The sequence below is a fragment of the Schistocerca nitens genome, chromosome 1, assembly GCF_023898315.1.
Source record: "Schistocerca nitens isolate TAMUIC-IGC-003100 chromosome 1, iqSchNite1.1, whole genome shotgun sequence".
Taxonomy (NCBI): Eukaryota; Metazoa; Arthropoda; class Insecta; order Orthoptera; family Acrididae; genus Schistocerca; species Schistocerca nitens.
The window spans coordinates 311,854,549-311,873,781 of NC_064614.1; positions in this window are offsets into that span (position 1 = coordinate 311,854,549).

Consider the following 19,233-nt stretch of genomic DNA (forward strand, 5'->3'; position numbering starts at 1 on the left):
GCAGGCAAGGAATCTATTAAAGAGTTTGCTAGGTCATGGATCTCACGTTTGTCACATTTGGGCTAAAATCTAGAACCGGAAATGATTATACTAGGTCTTGAAGCCAAACTGCCATGGTATTGGCAAACTAGAATTATATCTGCCCCTAGAGACAATATGGATCGTTTCATTGAGTATCTGGAACGTGTAGAACGTGTTGCTGCCAATGAGGAGCAAGCACGTAATAACAGAAATGCTAATAACAATAGTAGTAATTTTAGGAACGAGCAGAATGGCAATGTAAACATCAGAACAGTAGGTGTTCGCCATCCTAAGAGAGGTAGGAATTGTGGAAGTAATTATCAGAACCAACAATGGCATCCAAATGATAGTAATTTTGTTCCGAACAAAATTATGCAGGAAAACAACAGTGCCCAAACCAATGCTGTGCCAGTTAATTATAATGGAAATAAAGCAAACAGTAGTAGGCCGAGGCAGGAAAACTAGTTCCCGTCTATGAGGACACTGGCGCTCACGAGGCGGTTACTTTTCCTAAGCCAGTAATTACAATAATTGGTAAGACAGATCAGAATACTCTAACTGAACATGTGGATGAAGTGTCGGTAGCATCTAAGGATACAACAGAAATATTAGATCACTCACATTATTTGATAGATACCGTGTTAGAGACGCTTTCTAAATGGGAAGAGAAAGAGAAGGCGCAGCAGTGTAATGATAGGGAAGAGCTACAAAATACTGAATTGTCAGATGAAGAAGCAGAAGAAATTCATGCTTATATTTACGATGAGGATGACGTGCTCTTATCTAAAGTGCCTGTGCAGGATGTTGATAATGTACTAATAGATTTAGGGCAGGAAGTAAGTGAGAATGTAGAGGGTAGCCTGTTGGGGGTCGATGAACCCAGTAGCTGTGACCAGTTGTCACTTGAGAAGGAACTCGACGATAATGGTGAAAGCGGTTTAGCTGTAACTAGTGTTATGCCCGGTCTGGAGGCGCAGAATCGCTCAGACTACAGTAATTTGGGTCATGTTCAGCAAACTAAATGTAATGAAGTCGTGCGGTGCTTCGATTTGAAATTAATAGACCGACTGGAGAAGGCAGCTGAAAATGTAATTCAAGAAACCCCTACACATTGTGACCTAAATGTAATGAAGACAGATGTCGATCACTTTAATTGGAGACAAATCAAAAAGGAACTATTGGATGAGTTTGAGGAACCACCTGTACAAATTAGAATAGGCCACCCTATAATAATACTGAATATGTTGGGTATCAATGTACGTTGTCTCTTAGACAGTGGAAGTGAGGTGAGTGCGATATCTCAGTCCTTCTTTGATGCATTACCTGGTAAAGACAAGCTTACTGTAATGAGGGTATCAGGACTAAGAATAATTGGTGCTACTGGCAAGGTGTCAAAAACGGTAAAGCAAGAAGCTTTGCTGCCCTTTAACATTAATGGTAATTTAATTGATCATCCATGTTTAATTGTAAACAATCTCAGTATTGAGGTTTTAATTGGCATAGATTTCTTGTCAAAATATCAGAGTGTTGTTGACTTTGAAAGAAGCCAGTTAAAAATGGTCTTGCCAATAACCGGAGTAATTACAGTACCTTTTAGTGATAAACATGTAGTAACTAATGATGAAACTTGGGAGCTGCCTATACGAGTTCTGAAAAATAGGAGATATTGGGACGAAGGTGTTAATCTTAGTAAAAGCAAGCTAAACACAGAAGAAGAAGAAGCAATTATTTTGGACAAAATAGAGGCTAAATTGCAGGAAATCGATAAAATTTCAGCTAATCAGAAGGAAGAATTGAGACAGGTTTTAAAAAAGCATCATAAGGTATTTTCAGATCGACCTGGCGTGGTCAAGGTTTATGAATGTCAATTAAAGGTGAAACCTGGCCAAGTGTTTTTTTTAGGAAGCCATACAAAATACATGTAGCTAGGAAGGAGGCAGTTCGAAAGTAGATACAGAGAATGCTAGAGTGGGGTGTGATTGAAAAAGAGGTCAGTGAGTACAATAATCCACTTGTTGTTGTACCAAAAAGAGACGGGAGTGTCAGATTGGTTCAAATGGTTCAAATGGCTCTGAGCACTATGGGACTTAACGTCTATGGTCATCAGTCCCCTAGAACTTAGAACTACTTAAACCTAACTAACCTAAGGACAGCACACAACACCCAGCCATCACGAGGCAGAGAAAATCCCCGACCCCGCCGGGAATCGAACGCGGGAACCCGGGCGTGGGAAGCGAGAACGCTACCGCACGACCACTAGATGCGGGCGAGTGTCAGATTGGTCTTGGACGCTCGTTGGTTGAATGAAATAGTGGTTAGGGAAAGTGATAGACCGCAGAACATGGACGAGTTATTGCAAAAGTTCCGGGGAGTAAAATTCTTAACTTCTATGGACATCACGTGTGGATATTGGAATTTGCCACTGGCGGAAAGTTCAAGGAAGTACACAGCTTTCTTGTACGAAGGAGTTTGTTACCAATACCGTGTGGTACCTTTCGGAATTAATATCTCTGTTTGTGCCTTCGTACGTGTGATGTGCCATGTTTTAGGACCAGCTTTAAGTAATAAAATAACAGTCTACGTAGATGATCTGTTAATAGCAACTCCTACCTGGGTAGAACACATAGCTTTATTAGAGGAAGTGTTAGAGGCTACTGAGAGAGGTGGCATGAAACTAAAGATTGAGAAGGCAGAGTGTGTTAAAGAGGAAATAGGTTTCTTGGGATATATGATAAGTGGAAAAGGTATTCTGCCTGACCCAGGCAAGCTAGCACTCATTGAAAAATTTGAGGCTCCCAGGAACAAGAAGCAGTTGAGATCAATGTTCGGTCTTTTCGGCTTCTATAGGCGTTTTGTTAGTGATCAGGCTTTTAATGCGCCCTGTCTTCACCTCCTGCTGAAAAAGAATACCCCTTGGGTTTGGACAGCAGAATGTCAACAGGCGTTTGAGGTGCTTAAACAATCTTTAATTAATAGTCCTATTTTACATCATCCTGATTTTGAAAAACCATTCTGCATGTCTGTTGATGCTAGTGGTTATGGTATAGCTGTGGAGATATTCCAAGTAGAAATAGAGAACGAACAAGAAGTGCACAAGACTATAGCTTTCGCAAGTCGATCTTTACAGGCAGCAGAGAGAAATTATGGCATCTCAGAACTGGAAGCATTGGCAATTGTATTTGGGGTACAAAAGTTTGAGCAGTATCTATTAGGTCACAAGATAATTGTTTACAGTGACCATAAGGCGTTGACCTTTTTAAAAACCTGTAAGTTGAGGAATGCTCGTTTGGTAAGATGGTCATTGTATCTCCAGCAGTTTGACCTTGAGGTTAGATATATTCAAGGGAAAGACAATCTGGTAGCTGATGGGTTATCTAGAAGTGCGGAGCTCTGTGATGACGCGGGAATTACAGCAACAGACCTAAATGAAGTTCGAATGTTTGCATTGCACGAAGTAAAGGAAGAAAGTTCATTAAAGAGAGTGATTAAGAACTTGAGACGCGAGCAGAATGCAGATGACCAACTGAAATTAGTGAAGAGCTATTTAGGAAATGCGAACTATCCTAAGGTTTCGCAATACTATTGTCTGCATAAAGGTATTCTGTTTAGAAGGAAAAAGGTAGGTGTTTCTGAGTGGAAGCTGTGCTTTCCCTCACAACATGTAGACTTACTAATCGACTATGTACACCTGAGGTATGGGCACTACGGTGCAAAGAAGTGCATTGCAAAATTAAAACAGAAGGTTGTGTTTGACAACATGTCCCGCCGTGTGGCCAAGCGTCTAGCATCTTGTGTAGTGTGCCAGAAAGTCCGTGCTGCTAACACCAGAATACAAGGAGATATGCATTCAGTAGAGCCAACTGAAACCCTAGAGTTACTGGCTTGTGATTTGTTTGGCCCTCTTCCTGTTTCGAGAGGTGGTTGCACCCATGTTTTTGTTATTGTGGATGGATTCAGTAAATATGTTAAGCTATACCCAATTAAAAGAGCAAATGCAAAAACATTGGTTGAAAAGTTGGAAAAAGATTTCTTCGTGAACGTTGGCGTTCCGAAGAATTTGCTGTCAGACAATGGGCCTCAATTTACTTCTGATAGATTTAAGGAACGTCTAGATAAGGCCGGCGTGAAACATCTGAAAATATCTGCGTATTTCTTCCAAGGAAATATGAGTGAACGTATTATGAGAGAATTGAATAGGCTTTGCAGAACGTATTGTGCTCGGAAACACTCAAGTTGGGCAGAGCACATTAAGTATTTTGAGAATGTAATTAACAACTTAAGACATGATGCAACTGGTTTTGCGCCTTGCGAATTGATGTTTGGCCAAGAACCGCACAATGTGATTGCAGATATGGTAGAATTCTCTATTCTAACGCAAATATCTACAGACGAGAAGAAATTAAAGGCTAGGGCAAATATAAGAAAAAGAGCGTTGGAAAGGAAGAAGCGTCATGACGCAAAAGCTGTACCTACTAGTTTTGAAATAGGTCAGTTAGTCCTTGTCAAAACCAAGGAAAAATCAAAGAAAGTAAATGCAGAAACAAAGAAATTCATGTTCGTATACCAAGGACCTTTCAGGATCATAGGAAAACCACATGCCAATGCATATAGGCTAGAGTACCCTAAAAGTAAAAAGCTATTAGGTCTCAGGAACGTGATCGACCTAAAGAAATTCATAGGTAGTGAATGAATGCTGTAGGGAGGAGGTTGTTCTGTAACCTCTACACAGTGTGGCAGCTGTGCAGTCCCAGCTGTGTGAGATCTTCTTTCCCATTTCAGGTCTCACTCACTCTTCATCTTTCCTGTCCCCAAAAATTTCGACCTATTCTTTCCAACGCATTAAATTTTCCGTTATGGTTATCAAGCCAGCATTAAACAATGAATGCTGTAGGGAGGAGGTTGTTCTGTAACATCTACACAGTGTGGCCGCTGTGCAGTCCCAGCTGTGTGAGATCTTCTTTCCATTTCAGGTCTCACTCATTCTCCATCTTTCCTATCTACAAAAATTTCGACCCCTTCTTTCCATTACGAAAATTTTCTGAAACCAGTGAATGCTGTAGGGAGGAGGTTGTTCTGTAACCTCTACACAGTGTGGCAGCTGTGCAGTCCCAGCTGTGTGAGATCTTCTTTCCCATTTCAGGTCTCACTCATTCTTCATCTTTCCTATCTACAAAAATTTTGACCCCTTCTTTCCAATACTAAAATCTTCCGGGATGACTATTAAGCCAGCATTAAGCTAACGAATGCTGTAGGGAGGAGGTTGTTCTATAACCTCCACACAGAATGGCAGCTGTGCAGTCCCAGCTGTGTGAGATCTTCTTTCCTTTTCAGGTCTCACTCACTCTTCATCTTTCCTATCTACAAAAATTTCGACCCCTACTTTCCATTACGAAAATTTTCTGAAACTAATAAATGCTGTAGGGAAGAGGTTGTTCTGTAACCTCAACACAATGTGGCAGCTGTGCAGTCTCAGCTGTGTGAGATCTTCTTTCCCTTTTCAGGTCTCACTCATTCTTCATCTTTCCTATCCACCAAAGTTTCGACTCCTTCTTTGTAACACAAAAATTTTCCGTCGTGGCTGTCAAGCCATGAGTTCTGGAACCATTCTATCCACCGATTATTGAAGAAAAATACCTAATGTGGCAAACCTAACAGTGACATAAACAATAGAGAAGTATGATGTAATTAAGATACAAATGTATTTGAGTAGCAAGTATGTATAGAACCCTGGTAATATTATAAGTACAAAGTTGTTGTTTTATTGGAAATGGTCCCACAATAATATTTTAAAAAGATGTACAAATTCGTGTTCTAGCAGGATCGGAAGTTACAGTGAAACCTATTGTATGCTGTAGAGCTAACTAATTAATAGTAAGAGAGAGTGCTTAGTGTTATGAAAAGTATGCAGATAATTTGTAAGAAAGACATAGTGATTAAAGCGAGAATGTCCCATGGAACTGGAATTCCAGCTCTTATTTTAGAAGATGCTTCTATTGCATCACTGATAATTTCGTTAACCATTGGGACATTTTCGCTTCTATCAAAAATATAGCATTCTGGCAGTCGATACGAATTTAACATAAAATTGAATTTTGAATATCGGAATTGGAGTAAAATGTCTTCTCGTACCGTTTCTGGTACTTCTAATTCATATACATCTAAAGCATGTGTAGAAAGGAATGGCAGGGTAATAGAATTGTATAGTGTTTGTGGTTGAGACATGAAGGACACGTCCCCGAAGTATTTATAAGGTTGGAGCTGGCCGTTATTTGGTGTAGTGTGTGACAGGACACACCTACACGTATTGAGGTTATGAGTTGGAGGCGTAAATGCGACCATAGGTACCCTTACGTTAGATGAGACAGAGCAGCTCATGGTGTCCTATAGGTTTAAGGAATTTAGCATTACGCTCGTCCATAATTACTTGATGCACTTTAGTGGTAGGTCGAGAGAGACTACCTGTGGTTTCAGCGTCCGATCGAGTGGAAATGGATTGCCACGTGAGCAAACTGATCAGCTGCAACACACTATAGGTATACAATAAATGTGCTATCCTGTGCTTTAAATGTTAATAGAGTGAGTATTACTTAAGTTCATACACTAGCAAAGTAAGTAAGTACATAATGGCAGACGTGAAACATTATTGATAGCTCAGCATAAATACACTTCAAAGGAAGTAAGTACATGATTGCAGATGTGGAACTGACACAACAGCAGACGACCAATAAGTGGAGTTAGTAGTCAACTGAACGTAGTGTGTTTTGAACACTCAGAACTGTACTATTACCAAAAGTTACTCACATGTACAAAGAAGCTGAGAAAACTACTAATCAAATATACTCATACTATCTCTAAGAATAAGGTAATCAGAGATGAGTCAGCTAAGTGAATAAAATACAAATGTATCAGGAATGTACCGAGCATTGGTTCAGTGTTCCTGCCCAGAAATAATAAATTGAAATTAAGTAGGATTCATGATTGTATGCCTTGAGCATAGATTTTCTCTAGTACGTGACCAACGGCGTTTTGAGCCATTTGTTTACCGATTTTATGACAATTAAGTAACCACGAGAGTAATATTGAAAAAGTTCTGTTAACTTTGTTCCAGCAAAATATTGAAGGATAAAATGTATACATCCCCATTTCATTGTGACCCACCCTTAGATATTAAGTGAACAGAGTCTGAGGCACTCTTTTTGTTTGTTCTACAGGACAAACCAGATAATGGCAGCCTGGTAGCTGCGTGAAAGCGTGGAGTGACTTGGACACAACTCACAGTGACCCCTCCCCTTTCCCCATGTAATTTAGAGTGAACGTGAAGGATGCACACCATAGCAACTTCCCCTCCTCTACCCTTGTGAATGGAGGTGTAGGACGCCAGCCAAAGCGGCTACAACCACGTGTGTAAAAATTATTTGTGAAATTTTCTTTCAGGTTTAGAAAAGACTGATAAGAGATAATCATCTGTTTATGTATCATGTTATTTACTTTGAATTTGTGTATGTAAAAATGTATTTAATGGATTTAAGATTTTCATAATTTTACATATTTTTATGTGTTTGTTTGTCTAAGGCAATATGTATGCCAAAGTGTTTCATTGACTTTGCTTAAATTTTGAGTAATAATGTTGCTTAAGAGGCAGTGAACATGCCCACAATTGAAATAATTAATGTAGGTAATCAGTTTTCTTTTAATGTTTCTACATGTTTACATTTCAATTTTAAATTTTCATAGGAAGTTAAGCTGTACTCTTGCTTCCCCTTTTGTAATTAAAATTTTTTTTCGTTCATTAACATTCAAAAACAAAAAAATTTAAGTAGAGGGTGATGTAGGGAAGCAGCCTACTCACGCCATAGTAAATTCACATCAGTCTTTCAATTGTGTGCCATCCAGTCCGCTGCAACTAGCTCTGACGTCATAAATGTTGCGCAATACTTTAAAAATCAAGCAAATAACCTAAAACATTCCTAGCATGTCAGGAGTAATACTAAATTAATGTGTGTTGAATATCAGTTCGATAACTTTAGCCATTTTCGAAATTTGGACTTTTTCTGTAACAATCATTGACGCAACAGAAAAGAGCTAGAAAGTTAAAAATTTATATTTAGATTCATCTTTCATAATAATTTAATAAAAACAGTACTTTGAATTTCACAAATTCAAATTTTAGTGGAAATTCATGATTTTCTGGTTTTCGTCTTAAAACTTAAGGAAGCAAGATAGATTAAGTAGGCTAATAAATAAGGCTAGGATGTTTATATTTAAGTAGAATGGAGATCCGCTATCGCCATAAGGATGTGAGAAGTTTCATTTGAATACCTATAAAACTATAGCGATAGCGTGTCTCCAAAGGGCCAGTTCAGAGCTCGTCTACTGCGTGCAGTGTAATTAAATTAATTCTCTCGCCCAAAATATTTAACTTAGCCACGTCAAAATTTTATTATCAATACTTATCAATGCACATTTAAATTAAGAGCTTCATCGGCCATCAGCAAGAGAAGCTATGATTTATTAGGTAACTTAAAGTGGTGCATTACTAGCCCAGCGGCTAGTCGGGAGAGCCGATTTGATCAGGCGTTCCCTTAGCCGTCCGCACCGCGGCTTTATATATAAGAACGCTGCGCGAGGAAAAAAGGCCCCAGTTCTCTCCAGACGCTGAATAGCACGCCATCTGTGTAGGGAGTCGCGTCGCTTCGGTATCATTGCTACAAACCGCCTCGGATGCCGTATTAAGTCACTCGAGATACGTGTAACCATGAAATCATTTTCGAGTGAAGTGTTAATTCTGGGATGACTTTAATTATCGATCTTCAGTTTGCGTATTGTCGTATTTTCACGTGCCGCCGCGGGACAAACATTCTACCATTATTTAGCGTGGCGTTTGATGAACCTTATCATCAAATTATGGCGAGCATTCTTTTAAATATTTAATTTGGACAGTTATAGTGGCATCAGCGCATTAGACTCTGAACTGCTCTGTTAGTTAGATTGTGTGGATTCTTTTGTTTTCATCTGTGACTTTCAGAATACAGAACGTTTTTTTTTTCACGACCGTTTTTGATTATCAATCCCGGACAATCTCCTAATTCCTCAGAGCTCTAAGCTGTAACTATAAGTGTATTCTCAGATGAAGTGGGCACTAGGAATTCTAATTACAGGCTTCACGTTTTGCTAATCACTTTCTGGTTGCTAATATTGTAGTTAGAGAGCCAGTGTTGAGAACGGCGAAAGACAGCATAAATAACATTCTAAATAATAGGAAATGCAGTGTTTCTACAACCAAACAAATTTTATATAACAGCAACATATTTTCCAACCAGCCGCCCCACAAGCAGGCTTGGTACTTAACCCTCAGAACCACAACGTCAGTGGGTTTGCACAGGTTAGAATGCTACAACAGCGATTCCTATTTAGGAAAGGCCTCTGGGAGGGAGCGAGTAACGTAAAACAGTGTTATAGCTATCCATAAGAGGCAGGACAACGATATTTAGCTTTAAGCTGAACGCTGTTGCTACCAAACTTGTAGTAAGTTAACGCAAAGTTCAGAAACATCCCTGTCTACTGAGTAGGAGAAGGGAAGGAATCTAAATGTGGATGGCCAGAGGCACCCTGGAGGTGGAGAGCCACTCATCAGATTGGCCGAAGTCTGTACAGCGCCGATGGACTAGTAAGCCGATTACAAGAAAGGAGAAATAGTGCGCCTCCACGAACATTTAAAAACCGATGTTTTTGTATTCAGACGGGAGTTCTCAGTCAGATCGTTGGGGTGCCATCTCCATTTCGTTTGTCGTTGGCCTCTGGTAAGCTCTAATAAGTCTATTTCTCTCACTTGAAGTGCTGTTTTCAAGGTTTGTACTCAAAATGCTACTAGTGTTCGCTACTTCTGTCAGCCCTACCAATACGGATTCAAACACTGACATATGTTGGGCAATCAGTTCCCCCCTCCTGCAGTGTAGTAGATAGTCTGATTGCAAATAAATAGCGTTAATAAGACCCCTAACACGAGGTACAAGATGCGTGACATGTGGTCAGTATCACTGATGCATCCAAATATTATAAATCTTAAAACTGTAGGTAAAGCGATTGCGAATGTTAATGCTAGATTTCTTGTTCTAGTAAAGATGTAAGGGAATAATCTAATGCAATTATTAAACAATATTATTAAAAAAATTGAAATAAAGATGGGAGTCTCATCCTGCGAGAATCCTATCGAGTCTCAAAATCTGCGCCTTTTATATATGCCTTGTGACCATATCTGGTGCTGATCCTTGCAAATCAGCCTACTTCTCTGAAAGTGTACCTTTCTGTCTTTGCTCCTAAACTTCTCGGAAATTTCTGACGCACCTTTATCCCCTATCTTCCCTCTCTCCTGTGTCCAGACATGGTGTGTCTTTCCACGTATCAGATCAGTTTTCGGAATGCACTGGCTACCTAGCACGTGGATGACCATCGAAAAGATTTGACCATAAATACCAGAGGTCACCTCCTAAACAGGAAAAAGAACAAACTGGTCGTTCGAAAACGCTGTTGACGTTGCAAAATTCGGAGAAAAATCGTGTGACACCCTCACCATTGACGTAAGTCATAGCAGTGAAGTGTTGTATACGTGCCAGCCGGTTATGTTGAATCAGCGCAATAAGATGATGGCTCTGAGCACTATGGGACTCAACTGCTGAGGTCATTAGTCCCCTAGAACTTAGAACTAGTTAAACCTAACTAACCTAAGGACATCACAAACATCCATGCCCGAGGCAGGATTCGAACCTGCGACCGTAGCGGTCTTGCGGTTCCAGACTGCAGCGCCTTTAACCGCACGGCCACTTCGGCCGGCTGCAATAAGATGACTGGGTAACAAAAAGAAGCTAACTTGTTGCAACGTTCCAATGACCTCAACCTGAATAAATCTGCCCGATTTATAACTCTGCCTCAGAACCACGGACGTAAAAAGATACAAATAGAAACGGGCAGTAGATGAATGTTACACCTCGTCAGTGGCATTCGACGAATGCAGTGAATGCAGTTACATCTCAACCAGATTCTGAGCGAACCATGTGAGAGGAACTCCATGCAGGTCACATCTGGAGTCGTGTGTGTGCAAATAGCACATTTCTTACAATGTCATACAGAGCTACACGTTCTCTGAGCAACGCAGAAACTGGGCAGTGTTTGACTAGAGGCATTAAGCGTGGCCCGACGAGGCGAGATTTTTACAATTTTCAAATGATGTAACGCGTCAACTGCACCAGCCACTGAATAAGTCGTTAAACCCACAGTATACAAAGAATGCGGTCCAAGGTAGAGGTGGTTCTGTGACGGTTTGGTGGTGTTTTCCGTATTATGACCGGAACCCACCCTTGCAGGTCAGCATGAACGTGAACCATGGTATTTATTCCAACATTCGCAATGACTAAATGTTGCCTTCTACCTCCTCGTGATGAGCATGCTGAGGTGAACCTCTGTTTGAAGGTGTCAACAACAGCGTTCATGGCGCTGCACGCATACGTTCCTTGTTAGGCGAACACTCCGACGCACTATAGCTCCTCACTTGGCCTTCTTTAAGTCCTCCGATCTTACAAGGGGAGGCCGCCAATTGTGAAATTCAGATTCGATTCATACTGCGCATAATAAAAGCTCACGGCCAGAGGTGTAATGTGGCAAAGCACCAAGATGCACTTCTCAGCCGTTGTCGAGAAAATCGACAGTTAAAAGAAACCGTTGCGGTGAAATACTCTCTACGATTAATAATTTTCTACAGCGTCGTGGTGCAGCGGTAAGCGCTCGGGTTCGTAATTCGAAGGTCGCCGGATAGAATCTCGCGCCATCCAACCTTTTCTTTTAGTATTTGTTTTTTGTAATATATATATATATATATATATATATATATATATATATATATATATATATATATATATAATTCCCGGCAATCAGTTGCAACAATTATGCATATAATAAGTTGTTGAAAGTCGTTTGTCGTGGAAAAACTGGCGACTTCGAACATCATTATGTTTTCCGCAAACAAAGTTGTATTTCACAAATGTTATTAATTGTCTTCATAATGTTAACCACGTATAGTTAACGGAAGACGTAGAAACGATAATCCGAAACGAATATGTATAGCGTAAGTCAAACGTTCGAATTAGAATAGAGACCCCACGAACACGAATTTGCTGTGGCAGGTATGAAATATAAACTCCGTTACTCGCTCGTTACACTTGAAGGACAGATGTTGAATGGGCCGAAACGAGCCGCCGCATAACAGCGTAGTTGCCTGCTAACTTCGAAAGAAGGTAGATGCGGTCCCTAGCGCAACTTGTAACATCGTCGAAAATCAGTGCGGACGGGAGAGCTTTGGTACACCCTATTAAACAAACGGAAAAAAGGAGGCAGTACAATTGGAGAGCGATCCGCCTTCACCAACATGCATAATCAATTCATTAATAGTACCCAAGCGCTTACCGCTGCGCCACGACGCTGTAGTAAATTATTAATCGTAGAGAGTATTTTACCGCAAAGGTTTCTTTTAACTGTAGATTTTCTCGACAACGGCTGAGAAGTGCATCTTGGTGTTTTGCCACATTACACCTCTGGCCATGAGCTTTTATTATGCGCAGTATGAATCGAATCTGAATTTCACAATTGGAGGCCTCCCCTTGTTAGTCCAACGGCAAACGTCTGTGTACCGTAATTTTATAGCTCTACGCGGTCTAAACATCAAGGATTGGCCTCAGCTTAAGATGGGATATTTAAAGAACTCTATCGCTCGACAAATTGACGTAATCATGAAATGCCGAGACGGTGTTACGCGGAAATAGCGTGATATCTGCTGAGAGTGACTAATTTCTTATCCGATATCTGTATTACGCTTAACGCCACACTGCGCTACCAAAGTTTCTTAGGAAGGACACAGTACGAAGCATACGTGTGTGGCGATGACTGTAGCGGCAGTGTCGAACTGTGGATTAACATTTCAGTGATAATGATGTAACTAAATAAATATCGTGCCCTTGCGGAACATATTAGCAACTACGTTCGAGGGGAGTGCAATAACTAATGCAGCACATTTTTCTGAAAGCAGATTGGTTTTATTTAGGATTCCAATGCACAATGTAATTCCCCATTCTTTTGGCTACAGAACGCTGTTTATCAATATATTATCTGTTCAATGCGAATACGTTAGCCCACCATTGCATTGTATTGTATTGTATGTTAACCGGGGACCTAGAAACGACGGAGAGGCTCCGTCCCCGCCGCAGCCGCAGTGGTCCACAACCCCACGACGAATACCGCAGTCCACTTCACCTCTCCGCCGCCCCTCAAGGAACCCAGGGTTATTGTGCGGTTTGGCATCCGGTGGACCCCCCATGGAACGTCTCACACCAGACGAGTGTAACCCCTATGTTTTCATGGTAGAGTAATGGTGGTGCACGCGTACATGGAGAACTTGTTTGCGCAGCAATCGCCGACATAGTGTGACTGATGCGGAATAAGGGGAATCAGCCCGTATTCGTCAACATGGAAAACCGCCTAAAAACCATCCACAGACTGGCGGGTTCACAGGATCTCGACACAAATCCGCCGGGCCTAGCCCACCATACTGGAAAAGATTGTATGCCCGCACCGTACCAATATACTTGCCAACGTCGGAGACAACGTCTTGCTACATCGATACCCTTCCCATCATCCAAGTACTGCTACCCGCGGAGATCTTGGGTGTGGGGTTCATGAGGAAGATCAGTCCGATAAAGTTCTGTGAGATCATCTCGGGTGCGCAGACTTGCGTGAGGTCACGGAGAAGTTAGTTAGCATTTTTGTGGCTACGAACTCGCTGATGTCCTTTCTTCAATTTTCTGAGGGTAGCACCATGGACTTCAGAGTTGATCATGGCACCATGAAGGACACCAAATAGAACAACCCCTTGAGAGTCCCAGATGACCGTCGCCATGACTTTACCAGCTGGGATGCGGGTTTGAGCTTTTTCTTAAAAAGAAACGGGGTATAGTTGTTTCAGAAGAGATGAACCCACGTTTCACCGCCTATTACTACGTTCGACAAACAATCGCCGCTATCAGCCTCGTAACGCGCAAGCCGTTCCTCACGGATGGTCCTTCGTTGCTTTTTATGGTGTTCTTTTAGGCGGCAGGCACCTAGCTGGTACACATCTTTAAGGACCCCAAATGGTAGACGAGTGTGTCGACACTGCCAACAGACACGTTCAGTTGAGCAGCTTCGTGTTTGACTATGATCCGTCGATCGCCTCGAATGAGAGTGCCCACACGTTGCAGCATTGCAGGAGTCACGTCTGTGGGCGGCCGACTGGCACGCGGGAGACCGGACAGATTTGCGCGACCTTGTTGCGATGATGATGAGACGCATCGCCCTACGACTCACCGTGCTTTTTGTCACTGAGAGTTCTCCGTAGACATTCTGGAAGCGCTTATAAATATCTACGATGCGCTGGTTTTCCGCTATACGAAACTCAATGACAACTATCCGTATGGAATACATCTCCGTAGCAGACGCCATTTTGTAGGCCACATGTAGCTCCACCACCTATCGTAACTTCGTGAATCCGTAGGGGCTGAGACGTGAATATTCCAAGATGTCCAGAAACAATTCTGCATTTTTTTCATTCGAAGCTGGACGAGAAAAAATTATCTTGGAATTCTTATTTAACGTCCCTCGCATAAAGGACAGTCACATGCAAACGGCACAAACGGAAAAAAGTAAGTTAACTGCTTATTAGTTCAAAAATAATCGACACAACTGTTACTATAAGGGTAGTCAAATAGAACGAGACGTACTATATCACGAGCATAGCGTGGAAGATGGTAACGCAGGTACGTGTTTATACTGAAGTGCCTTCTATTGGGAATTATGAAGCAACAGTGCGAAAGTACACCAATGTACCGTTTGTCTGTTAGACGTGCTCGACGCGAGATCAGGAAGCCTTGTGTGCGGCCGACTTCACTGTCGATGCCGGGGAAGAGGAACATCGAGGAGTCGTGCGGATTTTGATTGCGGAAGGAGTGCCAACAAGAGAAATTTGGCAAAATATGGCAAAGTATATAACGTTCACGTGAGTTTGCGTGGAATAAACGATTTTGAGAAAATATGGTATAAAATGGTTCAAATGCCTCTGAGCACTATGGGACTTAACATCTATGGTCATCAGTCCCCTAGAACTTAGAACTACTTAAACCTAACTAACCTAAGACATCACACAACACCCAGTCATAGATATGGTGTAGTTCAAAGGCAGCAGTAGGCCAGGGTAGTCTCATAATGTCATTAGCCCTTTGGTCATGGTGGATGCTGCCGTCAGAAAAGACCGACGGTGGATGGTGGAGCCGGCCGGAGTGGCCGAGAAGTTGTAGGCGCTTGAGTCTGGAACCGCGCGACCGCTACGGTCGCAGGTTCAAATCGTGCCTCGGGCATGGATGTGTGTGATGTCCTTAGGTTAGTTACGTTTGAGCCATCTGAACCATTTTTGGTGGACGGTGGAAGACATTCGACTCACGTTCGGCATCAGTCACGGTGACGCTCATACCTTCATGACAGAACATCTTAAGTTGCAGAAAATCTGTGCACAATCGATTTTGCACAGCCTGACGGAGGAGCAAAATGTGGAAAGAAAATCGACATCGCTGCAACATCTGGAACAGTGTCACGATGAAAAATATCGTTTCCTGCGCCTTATCGTGACGGGTGATGAAGCATGGTGTTATGACCTGATCAAACTACAATCACCTAGTCATAACTGTGGCTTCTTCGACTGCTTTAGGAGATGACTGATCGAATCTAACCTTTACTACAAGAATGATAAAAAGGGGAACTTAACTTTACACAATCCATTGCCAATCGAAGGAGCCAATGTTTCCAACAGTCTTTGAACAGTATAGCATCACTTGATGCATACAATTAGAAACTTTTCTCTTGACGTACAAGTTCAACATTTACGTAAGTACAGCCCCATCTGGGACATGAATATCACTGGTGTCGACTGCTTCATCAGTCAAAGGTCACGAACTGCGACAGATTGACTCCATGCTCGCCCCTATAACACCGTGCGATGGCGCTGTGGAGCTGAGAGAGAGGGCTTGTCTTCCGGAGTGCCTCCCATTCGTTGTTCCGCATAGCATCCACAGATCCGTAGTATCTGTAGTATCGATGTGCGTTGCCGACTTTGGTGTAGCACCAAGATTTTAGAATGATACCACAAATGGTGGCATCATATGAAGCTGGAGAGGAGTTGTCAGACCGCACAATGAAAGTGCATCGATTCAAACCCACCGAAAAATATCCAAAACCGTACAATTCAAAGCCGTGCACGCCAGCTCCAGGAAAGTCATGATCACCTTTTCCTTTGACTGCAAGGATCCGATTATCTTTGACTTTCTGGTGCATGGCGCCAAAATTAACGGGCAGTGGTATGCGGACATTGCAGTTCCATGAAGGCATTGATTGTCTTTTCTCATAGTAGGATAAATTCATTAACAATCATGGCGATTACTCTTGAAATAATGGTTTTCTTACTTTTTTTCGTTTGTCTCGTTTTTATTTACCTACCTTTTACACAGTGCTGAAAAATGAAACGCAGTACACCTGGAAAGACGATTTGATTAGATCACGGCATATGCCAACGGGGGATGGTATGTTTACTCATAATGGTTTCATACACCAACAGATAATGTATTGGCATAACTACCAGAGCGCCATCTGTGTCTACCCCTTAAGAGGGTATGCTCACAGCTAGATAGCTCGCTGTAAAGGAAACGTGCAAAGAAAGCGGGCAACCATGTCACGGAGATGTACTCCTTCTTCTTACAGCTAATTGAGAGAGTTTGAAAGGGGCCAAATTGTGGCCTTCCGAGAGCAGGATGGACCTTTAGGAGAACTGCTGCACGGGTTGGACGTGTTACATTAGTTGTGGAACGATGCTGGTATCTGTAGTCACGTGAATATTCTCACACTATAGACGAGGTTCTGGACGTCCACGCAGCACAGCCACCCGCCAGGAACGTCGTATTGTAAGGGCAGCAATGGCATGTCGTACAGCTGCCACAGCACAGGTAAAAGGGCTTGTGAGCTCAGATACGTCAACCCCAATTCTTGCCCGTCTGCCGCTCACGCCAGAGCATCGACGTGCACGGATCGACTGGCGCCATCAGAGGATCACTTGGAAGACAGAATGGCGCGTCGTGATTTTCAGCGACGAAAGCAGAGGTTCAGGTTGTTGTGGAGGAGGAGACCAGACTGCGAGGTCTTCGGTCTCATCGGATTAGGGAAGGACGGGGAAGGAAGTCGGCCACGAAAGCAGATTCTGTCTGCAAACAAATGATGGTCGGCTGCATATACGACGTAGACCTGGTTAGCACTGTCCCGTGGAGTGCATCCGTCCAAGACACGGTGGCCGCATCACAAGCCTCATGGTCTGGAATGCGATATGTTACAACTCCCCTTCACCTTTCGTGTTTCTGGAGAGCACGCTGACAAGAGCTCTGCGATTTAAGAATGTTGTTAGGCCCGTTCTTTTGCCTTTCTTGCAACGGGGAGGTAATGTGTTGTTCCGACAAGATAATACAAGCACACACACTGACTGTGAAATTCAATGTGCACTGCAAGACGTCCCAGCGACTTCCCTGGCCAGCAGAATCCCCACAATCGGGGACATGTGGGATATGACGCGACAAGAAGTGATTCGTGCGACTCGTCAGCCAACTAATCTGACAGAACTACGTGAACGGGCCAAGCAGGCATGGAGTAACTTATGCCAGGACAGTATTAATCATCTGCATCATCGGCTGGCCGGCCACTGTGGCCGAGCGGTTCTAGGCGCTTCAGTCTGGAACCGCGCTGCTGCTGCGGTCGCAGGTTCGAATCGTGCCTCGGACATGGATGTGTGTGATGTTCTTAGGTTAGTCAGCTTTAAGTAGTCAGGTTTAGTTAAGTCTAGGGGACTAATGACCTCAGATATTAAGTCCCATAGTGCTTGTACTGTTTGTCCTGGGTGGACTTGGGTTTAAAAAGAATGTAAATTAAGTATTACGATAAATTTTGTAAATAATCGACAAGTACGCCAAAGAAGAAGAGATAGAACTACAATGGACATGTTATTCCATGGACTGTTGCGCTTATATGCATGAACTGTCTTTCCTTTGTCTTTCACTTATCTGTTTGGATTCGGACCTAAGAGGAAGTTTTTGTGTAAAGCTCATCTTACTGTACCAGCTAATAATGTGAAGTTGTACTTAAAACCCGAAAAATATAATGGTTATTTTGACAAAAGAATTTGTGCATGTGGTCAATCAGTTGGTAGCCTGATACCTAGATTGTCTTATGTAGATATGGGCCTTAACAAAGAATTTTCGTTGTTACGCGACATCTTAGAAAAATCTTTTTCTTTTAGCTCATCTACGAGACGTGCCGTCTGTTAGGAAAATTAACTTTGTTTCAGATCCCAAGAGACTGGAGGTAGCTACTAATAATTTAACAATTTTACTTACAGGTTTTCTTTATATAACGAGATAACTCTCCAGGCAGAAAAGGTATGGTCACAGGATTCCAGTTCCATTATAGGATTTCATTTGTATATGCTACTCTTCTTATCTTATATATGGGAATTGAGACGAAACCACGATATTAAGTTACGCATTGCAGTAGTGTACATCGAACAGCCTTGGCAAATATTCTCTGGTGCAATAAGCACACGACTTCTCACGAGCCTGGAATAATGTCTGTAGTGTTGGGTAAATAAATAAAGGACAATTAACTATCGACGATTATGTAACTACCCTGAGAACTGAGCTAGTTTACTGAGTGCTTATACACGGCGGGCTAAATTAAACAACATTATTACACTATTAATTATTATTATTATTATTATACAAATTTGGCCGTTAAAGACCGTGAAAACAGTTATTTCTTGCGCTTCTGGGAAGTCTTCTTTCTCTCAGTCCACACTTCTTTCATTCTTGCACTGAAGGCGGCTTTTCTCTCTTCAGACCATTTAGTTCCACAAATTTTCTTAATTTTCACACCGAAACCCGTGAATGAATTCAGTTTTTTTCTAAAAAGGTTTCTGTTAAATATTGTTTCCTGATCTATGTCCATTTCTTTTAGATCTCTTTCTGTGTTGATAAACCATAAATTTTTATTTTTTAGATTTGCGATGTACGAAAATATTTGTTTTGTAAGCCTATTCGGGTTCATCCT